Below are 14,464 nucleotides of genomic sequence, written 5' to 3'. Positions count from 1 at the left end.
TCCAAGAACAGTGGATTTGCAGTGCAGGCACCGAGCACCAGCAATAACCCTGGAGGCAAAAAAAAAATTTTTTAAACGAGTCTCCTTGACCATCTCACTCCCATAAAAAAATTAGGCATAAAATAGTGAATTAGTTCAAAAACTGAAGATGGTGCAGTGGATAAGGCCTTGGAGTCTCAAGCATGAGGTCCTGAGTTCAATCCCCGGCAGCACATGTAGTATCTAGTTGGTTTTTTTCTCTTCTATCATTTCTGGTAAATGAATAAATAAATAAATGTGCTCGCTTCAGCAGTACATATACTTAAACTGGACCGATACAGAGAAGATAAGCATGGCCCCTGCACAAGGATGACACGCAAATTCGTGTTCTGTATTTTTCTTCAGAAAAATAAATAAATAAAAAATAAAATCTTAAAAAAATATATTTAAGGACGTTGGTAGAGCAGCAGGTTAAGTGCACGTGGTGCAAAGCACAAGGACCGGCATAAGGATCTGGTTCCAGCCCCCATCTCCCCACATGCAGAGGAGCCGCTTCACAGGCGGCTAAGCAGGTCTGCAGGTGTCTTTCTCTCTCCCCCTCTGTCTTCCCCTCCTCTCTCCATTTCTCTGTCCTATCCAACAACGAACGACATCAATAACAACAATAAAACAAGAGAATAAATAAATAAAACAAAAGGCAAAAAAAGGGAATAAATATTTTTTAAAAATTAAAAAAAAAAACCTGGTTGTAGCATTTCCTAGGAATAAGATGAGTTAAGTCTTGGAGACTATTTTCTCATTTTTCTAAACTATCAACACTCTACTCAGCTCAAAAGGAATGACAGAACAAAATAAGCAAATGTCGGGCACAACTGAAGTGGAATATGTACTGATTCAAAATCACCAAAGGCACAGAGCCTGAACTTAATTTTATGAAGCAATCAGCACCTTCACAGGCTCATTCAAGCTTCTGCTTAAGGATCGTTGTAATTTTCAATCACGAAGCAGGATATCACAAATACTAAAGCTTCTGTAGTCTCAGACTTTATTTTCAGGTTTTAAATTTTCTTTATTTTTTATCTTTATTTATTTTCCCCTTTTGTTGCCGTTTTTTTATTGTTGTTGTAGTTACCGTTGTTGTTATTGACGTTGTCATTGTTGGATGGGACAGAGAGAAATGGAGAGAGGAGGAGGAGACAGAGAGGGAGAGAAAGAGAGACACCTGCAGACCTGCTTCAGGGGAGCCGGGGGCTCGAACCAGGATCTTTATGCCGGTCCTTGCTCTTTGCGCCACCTGCGCTCAACCCGCTGCGCTACCGCCCGACTCCCCTAAATTTTATCTTTAAAATCAACAGCACTAAGATGCATTCAAACTTAGTCTAAACCTGAAAAAAAAAAAGCCAAAGTAGAACGATTTTAACTAAAAAAAAAAAAACTTAAAGAAGTGTTTGCAAACGAAGAGAATCTTCTTGTATGAAGTTTTCTCCATGTTTCCGAAAGCTGGTTTACTTGACATTTTCCTCGGGTTTTGTCTTTTAAAAAGCATTAAAACTTGAGAGGAAGTCTCTCCACGTCTAGAGAAAAAGAAAAATCTTAGGATATTTTTTTTCTTCTCCCTTCAGCTTCACTAGGTTAAAATATGCAAAGCAAACTGTAGGAATAATAGTAATAAAAAAAATCCTACTCCCCACGTTTCTTCTCAGGGTTCTTCTCTAGACAATAACGGAATGGAACACGATTTCCAAGGCAGAGGAAGTAACTTCTCTGGCAAGAACAAGGATGTGAGAGCACTGATTGACTAGTAGGGCGATTTTGTTTTTTGTTTTGTTTGGGGCTGGGGGACGGGGACAGGGGCCCGGACGGGACGGACAACTAGACGGAGGATCACAGAGGATCGTAGGAGCCCTGACGCCAGAAAGTTCCTATAATCACCGCCTTTATGGTCACTTCCTACGACTGAAGAGACTTGGGGGGTGGGCGGGTCTGCACAAACAGTTCATCAATCGGACGAAACGACCGAAGGGAGTTGCCTCTTGAAAGAAAAGCCCAAAGCAGACAGGGGGCAGGCACCGAGGCCCGAGAAGTAGGTGGGCAGGCGGCAATACTGAGACTCTCCGAGGCCCACAGCTCCCCCAAACGACGACGCCGCCGCCCCCGCCGCCCCCGCCACCCCCGTCGCCGCCACCGCCACCCCCGCCGCCGCCGCCGAGCAGCCACCTTAGAGCGATCCCTCCCCCTACAGGGGCTGGCGCAAGATGGTGGCCCACCCGCCACCGCGCCGCCAAGGCCGTCCCCTCCCCCCTCTCTGGAAAAGTCCAGACACCCGCACCTAGAGGACCCGCACCCAGCGATCCACATCCAGACCTTTAACGTCGCCGCCCTCGGGACCTGAAGCGACCGACGCGTCGTCAGTCAAGAGGCCGGGGCCGTGCGGGAGAGTCGCGGCATGTTTCTTCACAGCGCCACTGAGGACAGGGCACACTTACCGCGAGCACAGCAGATCCGCCCGACTGCAACTCGACAGAGGAGAAAGGGGAGGAGGAAAGGGAGGGGCGCGAAGACACCAGGCGGCAGCCAGTCAGACACTCTGAGCATTGGCGGCTCGCAGCGCAGAATGAGCGCCTGAGTGGAGGACAGAAGTATATAACGGCACGCGCATTGCCTCATGGGTAGACGCCTACTTTTCACACAGCTCTCCCCCCCTCCGCACATACGGGTTCTTTCCTAGCAGCTAGCAACAACGAAGGGCGGGTGTGGACATGTGCACAGCCTTACAGATCCTCGAAGGCAAAGGCACTCCAGGCAGCACTGCTGGCTGCTAGCGGGAGTCTGTCTCCTCAAGCGCCCGGGTTGCGATCAGAAAACGGGAATTTTCTGCTGTGTCTGAGCACGGGGAAATGTGAATTCTGGGTCTCTCTCCAGTCTGTAAGGGTCAGTCAGCAATCAAAAACAAATAGCAACCAAAAAAAAAAAAACCTCATACTCGGGGGCAGACTGCATAATGGTTATGCAAAGTGACTCTCATGCCTGAAGCTCCAAAGTCTCAAGTTCAATCCCCCACACCACCAGAAGCCAGAAGCTGAGCAGTGCTCTGAAAGAAAAAAAAAAAAAGCCCCAAACAGAAAAATACTGTACTTGACGGGTGAAAATATAAAGTCAGGTAAGAGGCCAGGTGGGTGGTGGCCTACCTGGTTAAACACACATTACCCTGTGCAAGAACCCAGGTTCAAGCCCCTGGTCCCCACCTGAAGGGGGGAAAGCTTCACGAATGGTGAAGCAGTGGTGCAGGGGCCTCTCTTTCCCTCTCTACCTCCTCCTCTCCTCTCAACTTACCTCTCTATCTCTATCCCATAATAAAAAATAAATAAATGAAAAAAAGGAAATATAAAGTCAGATGAGTGCAAGAAGTAACAGTCAAGCTCTTTGAGAATTTGCTTAATATAAAGTTACTTAATACCATGGTTTTGCTTGCATCTGTTATTCCTGTTATATAGAGGTCGCTAAATGGTTTTAAATAAATCTTTGATTTATTACTTTTATTAGAACAGAGAGAAACTGAGATGACAAATGGAAATAGAGAAAAAGAGACTATCGAGATCTGCTTCAGGACTTGTGAAGCTTCCCCACTGAAGGTGGGGGTCGGGGCTTGAACCCAGGTGTGTGCAGATGGTAAAGGATGTGCTCAACTGGGTGTGCTACCAACCTGCCCCTTTATTTTTATTTTATTAAAATATGTTGTGTAGGGCAAGGGGAGATAGCATAATGGTTATGAAAAGAGTCTCTCATGCCTGCGGCTCCAAAGTCCCAGGTTCGAGTTTCACGCCATGTGCGGTTAACCTGCTGCGCTATAGCCTGACCCCCAAACCCGCCCCTTTTAAATGTTAATAATAGTACATTTGTAAGAAAAAAACATCGGGCCCGATGGTGGCGAACCTTGTTGAGCTCACATGTTACAATGCGCAAGGACTTGGGTTCAAGCCCCTATAAATAAATAAATGTAATACCAAAAATACAAATTAATTTAAAAATATTTACAAAGACTAAGGAGTCAGGCAGTAGCGCAGCGGGTTAAGCGCACGTGGTGCAAAGTGCAAGGACCCTATTTGAGCCCCCCGGCTCCCCACCTGCAAGGGATCGCTTCACAGAAGGTGAAGCAGATCTGCAGGTGTCTACCTTTCTCTCCCCCTCTCTGTCTTCCCCTCCTCTCTCCATTTCTCTCTGTCCTTTCCAACAGTGACGACATCGATAACAACAACAATAACTACAACAATAAAAAAACAAAGGCAACAAAAAGAGAATAAATATTTAAATATATATTTACAAAGACTAATATCTGCACATTTTCTACACATTAAATTCAGAATGATAAAGAACGTTTATGATTGGGAGTCGGGCAGTAGCGCAGTGGGTTAAGTGCAGGTGGTGCAAAACGCAAGGACCGGCATAAGGATCCGGGTTCAAGCCCTTGACTCCCCACCTGCAGGGTAGTCCCTTCACAAGCGGTGAAGCAGGTCTGCAAGTGCCTTTCTCTCCCCCTCTCTGTCTTCCTCTCCTCTTTCCATTTCTCTCTGTTCTATCCAACAACGACGACATCAATAACAACAACAATAAAACAAGGGCAACAAAAAGGAATGAATAAATAAGCTAATATTTAAAAAAGAATATTTAAAAATAAATAAAAACAAGAAAAAAGGAAAATTTATGTTTTCAGTTTTCCCTATGAAAGGTTTATGAAACTAGTGGTTCACCTCTCAAGAGTCACTGGATTAAAAATCTTGCATCACCAGTTCCTTAGCAAACACCAAGTTAACATTGAATCCTACCAGTTCTTCCTATGTGATCTTTTTTCTTATCTATACTGCCCTTTGATACTGGCCTCCAAGTAAGCTTTGCAAGAAAAGACAGAATAATCAAGCTAACAAATATGGAAAGTTAAAAGCCCCAAGCTCCTCCTCTCCACTTGCTGGGGAAAAGAAGCATCAGGAGTAGCAGAGCAGTGCTGCCAAGGGTTTCTCCGTCTTCCTCTCTATCTCTCGGTTTCTCAATCTTTATCAAGAAAAAAGCAAATTCCAAAAATGCTGGAGCATTCAGAGTTTGCCCCCTCCTCCCGCCCCCGATTTCTGCAGAGGTTGATAGCCCAGTGCTCTCTCTTTTTTTTAAGCCAGCACATATCTGTATGGAAAGCACAGCGCCTCTCTCTCTCTCTCTCTCTCTCTCTCTCCTTTTCCCTTAATAGTAGCATTTCTCTCATGTGCACTTGACATCTAGAATCACGTAAGTATCCACAACCCAACTACAAAAGGCGTAGGGCCCATCTGTCTCTGTCATGACCAGAAAGTTTTTATGAATCAACATTCAATTTCAATTTATTCTGCAATCATGAAAGCTATGAAGACAAACAAACAAACAAACAAAAAAACTCTGATTGGAATGTTTTCATCACATAAAAATTCCCAAACTGAGGAAGTCGCGAGTAGCCCAGCGGGTAAAGCGGACTTGGCGCAAAGCGCAAGGACCCGCGTAAGGATCCCAGTTCCAGCCCCCGCCTCCCCACCTCAGGGGAGTCGCTTTACCAGCGGTGAAGCAGGTCTGCAGGTGTCTATCTTTCTCTCCCCCCTCTCTCTTCCCCTCCTATCATCATTTCTCTCTGTCCTATCCAACAACAACAATAATAACTACAACAACAATGAAAATCAAGGGCAGGTGGTTGGACAGTAGCGCAGCGGATTAAGCGCACGTGGCATAAAGCTCAAGGACCATTGGAGGGATCCTGTTTCCAACCCCCAGCTCCCCACCTGCAGGGGAGTCACTTCGCAGGCGGTGAAGCAGGTCTGCAGGTGTCTATCTTTCTCTCCCCTCTCTCTGTCTTCCCCTCCTCTCTCCATTTCTCTCTGTCCTATCCAACAACAAAGACATCAGTAACAATGATAATAATAACTACAACAAGGATAAAACAACCAGGGTAACAAAAGGGAAAAAAATGGCCTCCAGGAGCAGTGGATTTGTAGTGCAGGCACCGAGCCCCAGCAATAACCCTGGAAGAAAAAAAAAAAAAAAAGAAGGAAAAGAAAAGAAAAACAAGGGCAACAAAAGGGAAAATAAATAAAAATAAAATTCCAGAACACTGATACTATAGCAAAAATTAAACCCTAGGTGAAATAATAGTTACTCCTGATTCCCTACCCATAATCCATGACAATATTTGAGATAGAGACAGAGAGAAAGAGACCACAGCACTTAAACTTCCTTCAGTGTGGTGGAGGGTCAGAGTCGAACCCGGGTTGTCCCCATGGCAAAACAGCACACTATCTGTATAAGATATTTTGCAGGCCCTCCATAGCAATTTTAATCGTCCTTTTATCTCTATAGATTTACCTATTTTAGACATTGCGTGTGTACTTGATTCTTGAACAAACATGGGTTTTCATGTAGACTGATGATGCGAACTTACAGAATGAATACAAAACAGTAATGTGAGTGTATTTTCTTTTTTAAATTTTTTTTACATTTATTTATTTTCCCTTCTGTTGCTCTTATTGCTTTTTTTAAATTGTTGCTGTAGTTATTATTGTTGTTATTGATGTCGTCGTTGTTAGATAGGACAGAGAAATGGAGAAAGGAGGGGAAGACAGAGAGAGGGAGAGAAAGATAGACACCTGAAGACCTGCTTGATTCCTCTGCAGGTGGTGGTGGGGGGCTCAAACCGGGATCCTTACACCAGTCCTTGCACTTCACGCCACCTGCGCTTAACCCGCTACACTACTGCCCAACTCCCATGAGTGTATTTTCTTTTCGAAGTGCATTTTCTTGTTTTGGAAGTAACACTGGTTTACAAGACTACATGTTTTACAACTAAAATTTCACACCTCTTCAAATTATGCTACCACCTCTGGAGGAATAACTGGACTTGAAAGCACAGGACTTGCATGTCTCAGGCTCCATTGGCATTAGGTTCGACACCAGATGATGCCACTTGCAGGTGAGACTTAAGAAACTAGGAGTGGAGATCAAACACAGGGTGAAACTTGCATCTGTGTCAGCAAGGACATGGAGTGGGTTGAGGGGAAGGACATTGAGAAGGCATTGGAGACTGAATGCATGACACCAGAGAAAGACCTGGGTTGGTGGTGGGAGTGGTGTGTACACACCTATCATGAAAGATGGAAACTGCACCCATGTCAGAACTAGCTTATAAATCTTTGCTTCACATGGTCTGGGAGGTGGTGCAGTAGATAAAGCATTAGAATCTCAAGCATGAGGTCCTGAGATCGATCACCAGCAGCACATGTACCAGAGTGATGTCTGGTTCTTTCCCTTTCTCCTCTTACCTCTCTCTCTCTCTTTTTAAAGTTTATTTATTTATTTATTCCCTTTTGATGCCCTTGTTGTTTTATTGTTGTAGTTATTATTGTTATTGTCGTTGTTGTTGGATAAGACAGAGAGAAATGGAGAGAGGAGGGGAAGACAGAGAGGAGGAGAGAAAGATAGACACCTGCAGACCTGCTTCACTGCTTGTTAAGTGACTCCCCCCGCAGGTGGGGAGCCGGGGGCTCCAACCGGGATCCTTACGCCAGTCCTTGCACTTAACACCATGTGCGCTTAACCCGCTGCGCTAACGCCCGACATCCTCCTCTTACCTTCTAATAAATAAACAATCTTTAAAAAATCATTACTCCACAGGGTCTGGGCATTAGAGCACCTTGTTGAGCGCATATGTTATAATGCACAAGGACCCAGGTGCGAACCCCCAGCCCCCACCTTCACGGGGAAAGCTTTGCAAGTGGTGAAGCAGGTCTGCAGGTATATCTCTCCCTCTCTATCTCCCTCTTCCCTCTTGATTTCTGGCTGTCTCTATAATTAAAATTTTTTAAATCATTACTTCACTAATAAAATAATTTTAAAAAAGGAGCGGGGGTAGATAGCATAATGGTTATGCAAAGAGACTGTCATACCTGAGGCTCCAAAGTCCCAGGTTCAATCCCCCACACCACCATAAACCAGAGCTAAGCAGTGCTCTGGTGTTTCTCTTTGTGTCTTTCTCTCTCTGCATCTCTCTCAAAAATAAAATAAGCAATACTTTAAAAGAAAAAAAAGGAAAGGAAAAGTGCAGTGAGATACCAACAACAACTAGTAGGGCTGATAAAAATTAAAATTTAGGGAGTCGGGCGTTAGCGCAGCTGGTAGCTCACGTGGCGCAAAGCGCCAGGACTGGACTAAGGGGAGTTGCTTCACAAGCGGTGAAGCAGGTCTGCAGGTGTCTATCTTTCTCTCCCCCTCTCTGTCTTTCCCTCCTCTCTCCATTTCTCTCTGTCCTATCCAACAATGACGACATCAATAACAATAACAATAATAACTACAACAATAGAAAAAACAAGGGCAACCAAAAAAAAAGGAATAAATATTTAAAATTAAAATTTAATATGGGCAGGGGTAGATAGCATAACAGTTATGCAAAGAAACTCTCATGCCTGAGGCTCAGAAGTCCCTGGTTCAATCCCCTGCACAACCATAACCCAGAGCTGAGCAGCGCTCTAGTTAAAAAAATGTTTTAAAAAATTTAGTCTGGGAGTCAGGCAGTACCGCAGCAGGTTAAATGCAGGTGGCGCAAAGTGCAAGGACCAGCATAAGAATCTCGGTTCGAGCCCCTGGATCCCCATCTGCAGGGGAGTCGCTTCACAGGTGGTGAAGCAGGTCTGCAGGTGTCTATCTTTCTCTCCTCCTCTCTGTCTTCCCCTCCTCTCTCCATTTCTCTCTGTCCTATCCAACAACGACAACAACAATAAAAAAAAAAAAAGGGCAACAAAAGGGAATTAAAAAAATCACAGGCATATTCTCAGATACATTTAAGAGAGGAATTGATAAGGAAGCAAAGAACCTGTACATTCCAGTTTGAAGATCATGAACTATAACGTTCATTTGGCATCTACACCCTTAAAGTGCAAAATGCATCAGTAGGGGTCAGGTGGTGGTGCACCTGGTTGAGTGGTATGTTACAACACGCAGGGACCCAGGTTCAAGCCCCCAGTCCCCACCTGCAGAGGGAAAACTTCACAGTGGTGAAGCAGTGTTGCAGGTGTCTCTCTGTCTCTCTCCCTCTCTGTCATCCCTCTTCCCTCTTGATTTCTGGCTCTCTATCCAATAAACAAATAAAGATAAAAAATGCATCATCATGAGTCTCGTTTGACTAGATGATTAATTCTTTGAATGTGCGCATGCATCTCAGCACAGAACAGATGACTCGTTCATTCATTTTTCTCTCTCAATCATGAGAGAAATGCTTCTTGAGCTTTTACAAGTAAAGCAATTACAAGGTTTTGGGCAGCATCTAATGATGGGTTTATGCAGGCATCAATTAAGTTCCTCTTGATAATTGACAATTATTAGGTACATTTCAGAAAGAGTACTACTCTTTCCTTTTTCTTTTTTTTTAATTGGGAGAATTAATGGTTTACAGCAGATACAGTTGTCAGCAATTCTCTTTTCTTGTCTGTGTGCAGGTGAACTACTCAGCTAAGCGGCCGAGGATACTACATGGCTTTCCTGACTCCTGGAGTGGGAAAAAGAGGTCTTTGGCATAAAATTCTGGTAGAAGGGAGTCGGGCAGTAGAGCAGCGGCTTACGCGCACGTGGCGTGAAGCGCAAGGACTGGCGTGAGGATCCCGGTTCGAGACCCCGGCTCCCCACCTGCAGGGGAGTCGCTTCACAGGCTGTGAAGCAGGTCTGCAGGTGTCCATCTTTCTCTCTCCCCTCTGTCTTCCCCTCCTCTCTCCATTTCTCTCTGTCCTATCCAACAACGATGACATTAATAACAACAACAGTAATAACCAATAAGGGCAACAAAAGGAAATAAATAAATAAAATATTCTTTTTAAAAAATATTTATTTGTTTATTTATTTATTCCCTTTGGTTGCCCTTGTAGTCATTGTGGTTGTTGTTATTGATGTTGTCGTGGATAGGACAGAGAAAAATGGAGAGAGGAGGGGAAGACAGAGAGGGGGAGAGAAAGACACCTGCTGACCTGCTTCACCGCCTGTGAAGTGACTCCCACTGCAGGTGGGGAGCCGGGGGCTCGAACTGGGATCCTTGCGCCGGTCCTTGCGCTTCGCGCCACCTGCACTTAACCCGTGGTGCTACCGCCTGGCTCCCATAAATAAAATATTCTCAAAAAGACTTAAAAAAGAATTCTGGTAGAAAACAATAAACCTTGCTCTTTAGCTCTTATCTCTCCACTTCCACTGCACTTTTTAGAATTTGCTATAACGGTTCAGTTGGATAGTGTGCTGCTTTGCCACATGCATGACTCGGGTTCTAGCCGGATCCCCACCCCATTGGTGCTGTGGTCTCTTTTTTATTTTTTTATTATCTTTATTTATTGGATAGAGATAGCCAGAAATTGAGAGAGTAGAGGGGAAGAGAGAGGAAGAGCAAAAGAGAGACACCTGCAGCCCTGCTTCACCACTCCCAAAGCTTTCCCCTTGGCAGGTGGGGGCGGAGGGCTCAAACCTGGGTCCTTGTGCGTTGTAACATATGCATTCAAACAGGTGCACCACCACCTGGCCCGTGTCTCTTTATATCTATCTATCTATCTATCTGAAAAAGTCATTTTGGACTAGTGAAGTCTAAGTGATGACAAAAAGAAAGAAATAAAGACAGAAGGAAGGAAGGATGTAATGAAAGAAAGAAGGAAGGAGAGGGAAGGGTAGATAGCATAATGGTTATGCAAACAGACTCTCATGCCTGAGGGAGGCTCCAAGGTCTCAGGTTTAATCCCCTGCACCACCATAAGCCAAAGCTGAGCAGTGCTCTGGTAAAAAAAAAAAAAAGAAAAGAAAAAGAAAGAGGGAAGAGGAGAGAGGAAAGGAAGGATGCATTCTTGAACCTATAAATATGAATTATCTTGAGGCAAGTAAAGACCTTCACTTCTCTTTTTTTAATGTTTTATTTTCCCTTTTGATGCCCTTTTTATTGTTGTTGTAGTTATTATTGTTATTGTTGATGTTGTTAGATAGGACAGAGAGAAATGGAGAGAGGAGGGGAAGATAGAGAGGAGGAGAAAAAGACACCTGCAGGGAGTCGGTGGGTAGCGCAGTGGGCTAAGCGCAGGTGGCGCAAAGCGCAAGGACCGGCATAAGGATCCAGGTTCAAGCTCCCCCCCCCCCGGCTCCCCACCTGCAGCAGAATCACTTCACAAGCAATGAAGCCGGTCTGCAGGTGTCTATCTTTCTCTCCCTCTCTCTGTCTCCTCCTCTCTCCATTTCTCTCTGTCCTACCCAACAATAACATCATCAATAACAAGAACAGTAATAACTACAACAACAATAAAAAATAAGGGCAACAAAAGGGAATAAATAAAAAAAAAAAGACACCTGCAGACCTGCTTCACCGCCTGTGAACCGAACCCCCTGCAGGTGGGGAGCCAGGGGCTCAAAACCGGGATCCTTATGCCCTTCCGTGTGCTTAGCACCACGTGCACTCAACCAGTTGCTGCTACCACCAACTTCCAAGGTCTTCAGTTCTCTTATACTCACTAATGAAGTGCTGGTAAAACAGCTTGCAGGTGAGTTTTAGAGACCGCTCTGAAGGACTAGGGCCAGAGCAATGTCAAGGATCTATCAAATGGGCAGGTGGTGGACCAGTTCTTGATCTGGAGACTCCACTTAAGAGAGCTGACCCAGTAGAGCACACACATTGCCATGATCAGGCACCCAGGTTCTAGCCCTAGTCTCCAACTGCAGGAGTGAAGATTCACAAGTGGTGAAGAAGTGCTAGAAGAGTCGCTCTTTTTTTTTTCTCCTCTTTCTTTCTTCTCCTATCAATTTATCTGTCCTGTCAAATTAAAAATATATAAAAAAGAAAGACAGACAGAAAGAATGAAGGACGGAAAATGGCCATCGGAAGCAGTTAAGGAGAGAGAAAAAAATGTATATCTAAGGGTCCAGATGAGCACACACATTACCATGTGCAAGGATCTGGAGTCAAACCCATGATCCCCACCTTCAGGGGGTGGGGGGAGAAAGCTTCAAAAGTGGTGAAGCATTGCTGTAGGTGTCTCTCTCCCTATTTATATCCTCCTCCTCAACTTCTCTGTGTCTTTATCCAAAAGAAGAGAGAGGTGGGGGAGGGGGAGAGGGAAAAGGAGAAGGAAAGTAGAGGGAGGTAGATGGAAAGAGGGAGAGGGAGAGAGAGGGAGGGAGGGAGGGAGAGAGAGAGAGAGAGAGAGAGAGAGAGAGAGAGAGAGAATGTGAATCACAGTCTGGGAAAATGCTTCCTTCAATATTACTGGATACCCCCACTTGCATCTGATGCCCCAAATGCCAAAATCATGGTACAGGTGATGGCAGAGGTAGAACCATTCATTATCAATTGAAAATCAGATTAGTGGTGCAAAGCACAAGGATGGGTGTAAGGATTCCAGTTCCAGCCCCCCCCCCCTGGCTCCCCACCTGCTGGGGAGTCACTTCACAGGCGGTGAAGCAGGTCTGCATGTGTCTATCTTTCTCTCCCCCCTCTGTCTCCCCCTCCTCTCTCCATTTCTCTCTGTCCTATCTAACAATGACATCATCAATAACAACAACAATAATAACTACAACAATGAAAAACAACAAGGGCAACAAAAGGGAAAATAAATAAATAAATATTTAAAAAAGAAAACCAGATTAAAGTTATTTTTTAGGTGAATGTGTTTTATTTTTGTCTTCACCAGAGCAGTGATATGGGCCAATTTTTTGAGAACGGAAGAGGAGGAGAAGGAGATGGTGGGAGACAGCACTGAAGCTTCCTCCAGTGCAGTGGGGTTACAAGCATGGCAAGTCAGATACCTCCCCAGGTGTCAGCCAGGTAGCTGAGTTTATTAAAGAACCAAACTGGTGGTCTGGGAGGTGGTGCAGTGGAAAAAGCATTGCATTCTCAAGCATGAGGTCCCAAGTTCAATCCCTGGCAGCACATGTACCAGAGTAATGTCTGGTTCTGCTCTCAATCTCTCTCTTCCTATCTTTGTCATGAATAAATAAAAAAATTAAAAACAAAACAAAACTGAAGGGGCCTGTAGTCCAGGAGGTGGGCAGTGGATAAAGTGTTGGACTCTCAAAAATGAAGTCCTGAGTTCAGTTCTCAGCAGCACATACGCCAGAGTGAAGCTTTGTTCTCTTTCCTCTATTTTCTTAACACTCTTGTAAATAAATAAATAAATAAATAAATAAGTAAATTCAAAGAGAGGTTTAAATAAACTGAGGAGATAGTGAAATAGCTCCTTTAATCAGTGCACTGATTTGCCGTGTGTGACCCACGTTTGAGTCTGGTCCCCACTGCATTGAAGGAGGCTTTGGTGTTATGATCTCTCTCTCTCTCTCTCTCTCTCTGTGTGTGTGTGTTCAAAAATATTTTACTTATTTCATTTTAATGAGAGAGGTACAGGAAAAAAAAGAGGGACCAGAGCACTGGTCATCTCTACCTTATGGTGGTGCTGGGGATTAAACTTGGGACCTCAGAGATTCCTTCAGACATGAGTCTTTTGCAGAACCATTATGCTGTCTCCCTAGATTGTCTCTCTCTTTCTCTGTCTCTGTCTCTCTCTCTCTGTCTCTCCCCCCCACTGTATCTATATAAATTAAATAAACTAATAATCTGAGGACTTGAGCCTAAGAAGGACTCAGACCTGGGAACAGACTTCACATTGTTCTGAGATAAATGAGTCCTGACACTGAAAATTTTATAAGGTATGAGCCCATGAAGGGAGATTACATTTAATATCTAAGGAATTCTACAACACTGTAGCAGATGGCAGTACTCATGACTCTGTTATCTTTGCAGAGAAGCAACCAAGCAAGGTCATTTCATCATTTCTTTTCTATCTCCCCTCTTAATTCATTCTTCTTGGGACTGGGGGCTTAGGCTGCCTGCATCTGGGGGTAGGGCACTGTGACTCGACTGTTCTCTCTGTGGCCTTGAAGGCTGGTGGATATCGTGTCTTTGTGTCCTTGCTTTCTCACAGCCAAGAGGTCTGGGGTGGGACCTGCTCACAGCACCAAATCAGCTGAGTTCTGAATTTTTAAAGCCTCGTGTTTGTGACCACAAGTGCTGGTGCTTTTAGGCTGGTTTCTTTGATCATTCATGGCTGTTAAAAAATACTTTAGTGGGGGTTAATGTTTTACAGTACAGTTGTTGACACTGTACTGTAAACCATTATATGTACCTACAACCCCTCATCTACCCGTGATAGGTATCTGCAAGACACTATTTCAGCCTAAATCCTTTTCCATCATCATGCACAAAGACCCCATCTCTCTATCCCTTCCCTTCCCTTCCCTTCCCTTCCTTTCCCTTCCCTTCCCTTCCCTTCCCTTCCCTTCCCTTCCCTTCCCTTCCCTTCCCTTCCCTTCCCTTCCCTTCCCTTCCCTTCCCTTCCCTTCCCTTCCCTTCCTCCCTCCCTCCCTCCCTTGAGTCTTTTGCTTTGGTGCACTACTTCACACCCAGGCCCAGTTTCAT

At 44.6% G+C, this 14,464-nt stretch overlaps 1 protein-coding gene and 1 non-coding gene across 6 annotated transcripts in view; one reads left to right on the top strand and one right to left on the bottom strand.

The window, feature by feature from the left end:
- ZNF280C (zinc finger protein 280C) overlaps window positions 1–14,464 on the bottom strand; it is an 89,432-nt gene that overhangs the window by 53,662 nt on the left and 21,306 nt on the right. For 3 of the 5 annotated variants that reach the window (XM_016190216.2, XM_016190215.2, XM_016190217.2), the window contains exon 1: window positions 2,466–2,608. The exons of 1 other annotated variant lie outside the window; for it this stretch is intronic. The gene's annotated coding sequence lies outside the window, so the exon portion shown is untranslated. Of the gene's footprint in view, window positions 1–2,343; window positions 2,609–14,464 lie in introns of those variants that run through there. One more of the 5 variants, XM_060182790.1, reaches the window with a different exon arrangement.
- LOC132536011 (U6 spliceosomal RNA) lies at window positions 277–378 on the top strand. Its single transcript, XR_009547712.1, has one exon. It is a non-coding gene; the product is annotated as a U6 spliceosomal RNA (small nuclear RNA).

This window comes from Erinaceus europaeus, chromosome X (genome assembly GCF_950295315.1).
Source record: "Erinaceus europaeus chromosome X, mEriEur2.1, whole genome shotgun sequence".
NCBI classification, from domain to species: Eukaryota; Metazoa; Chordata; class Mammalia; order Eulipotyphla; family Erinaceidae; genus Erinaceus; species Erinaceus europaeus.
Note: the sequence above shows the minus strand (reverse complement) of the source record. Positions and strands in the feature narration are given on the sequence as shown.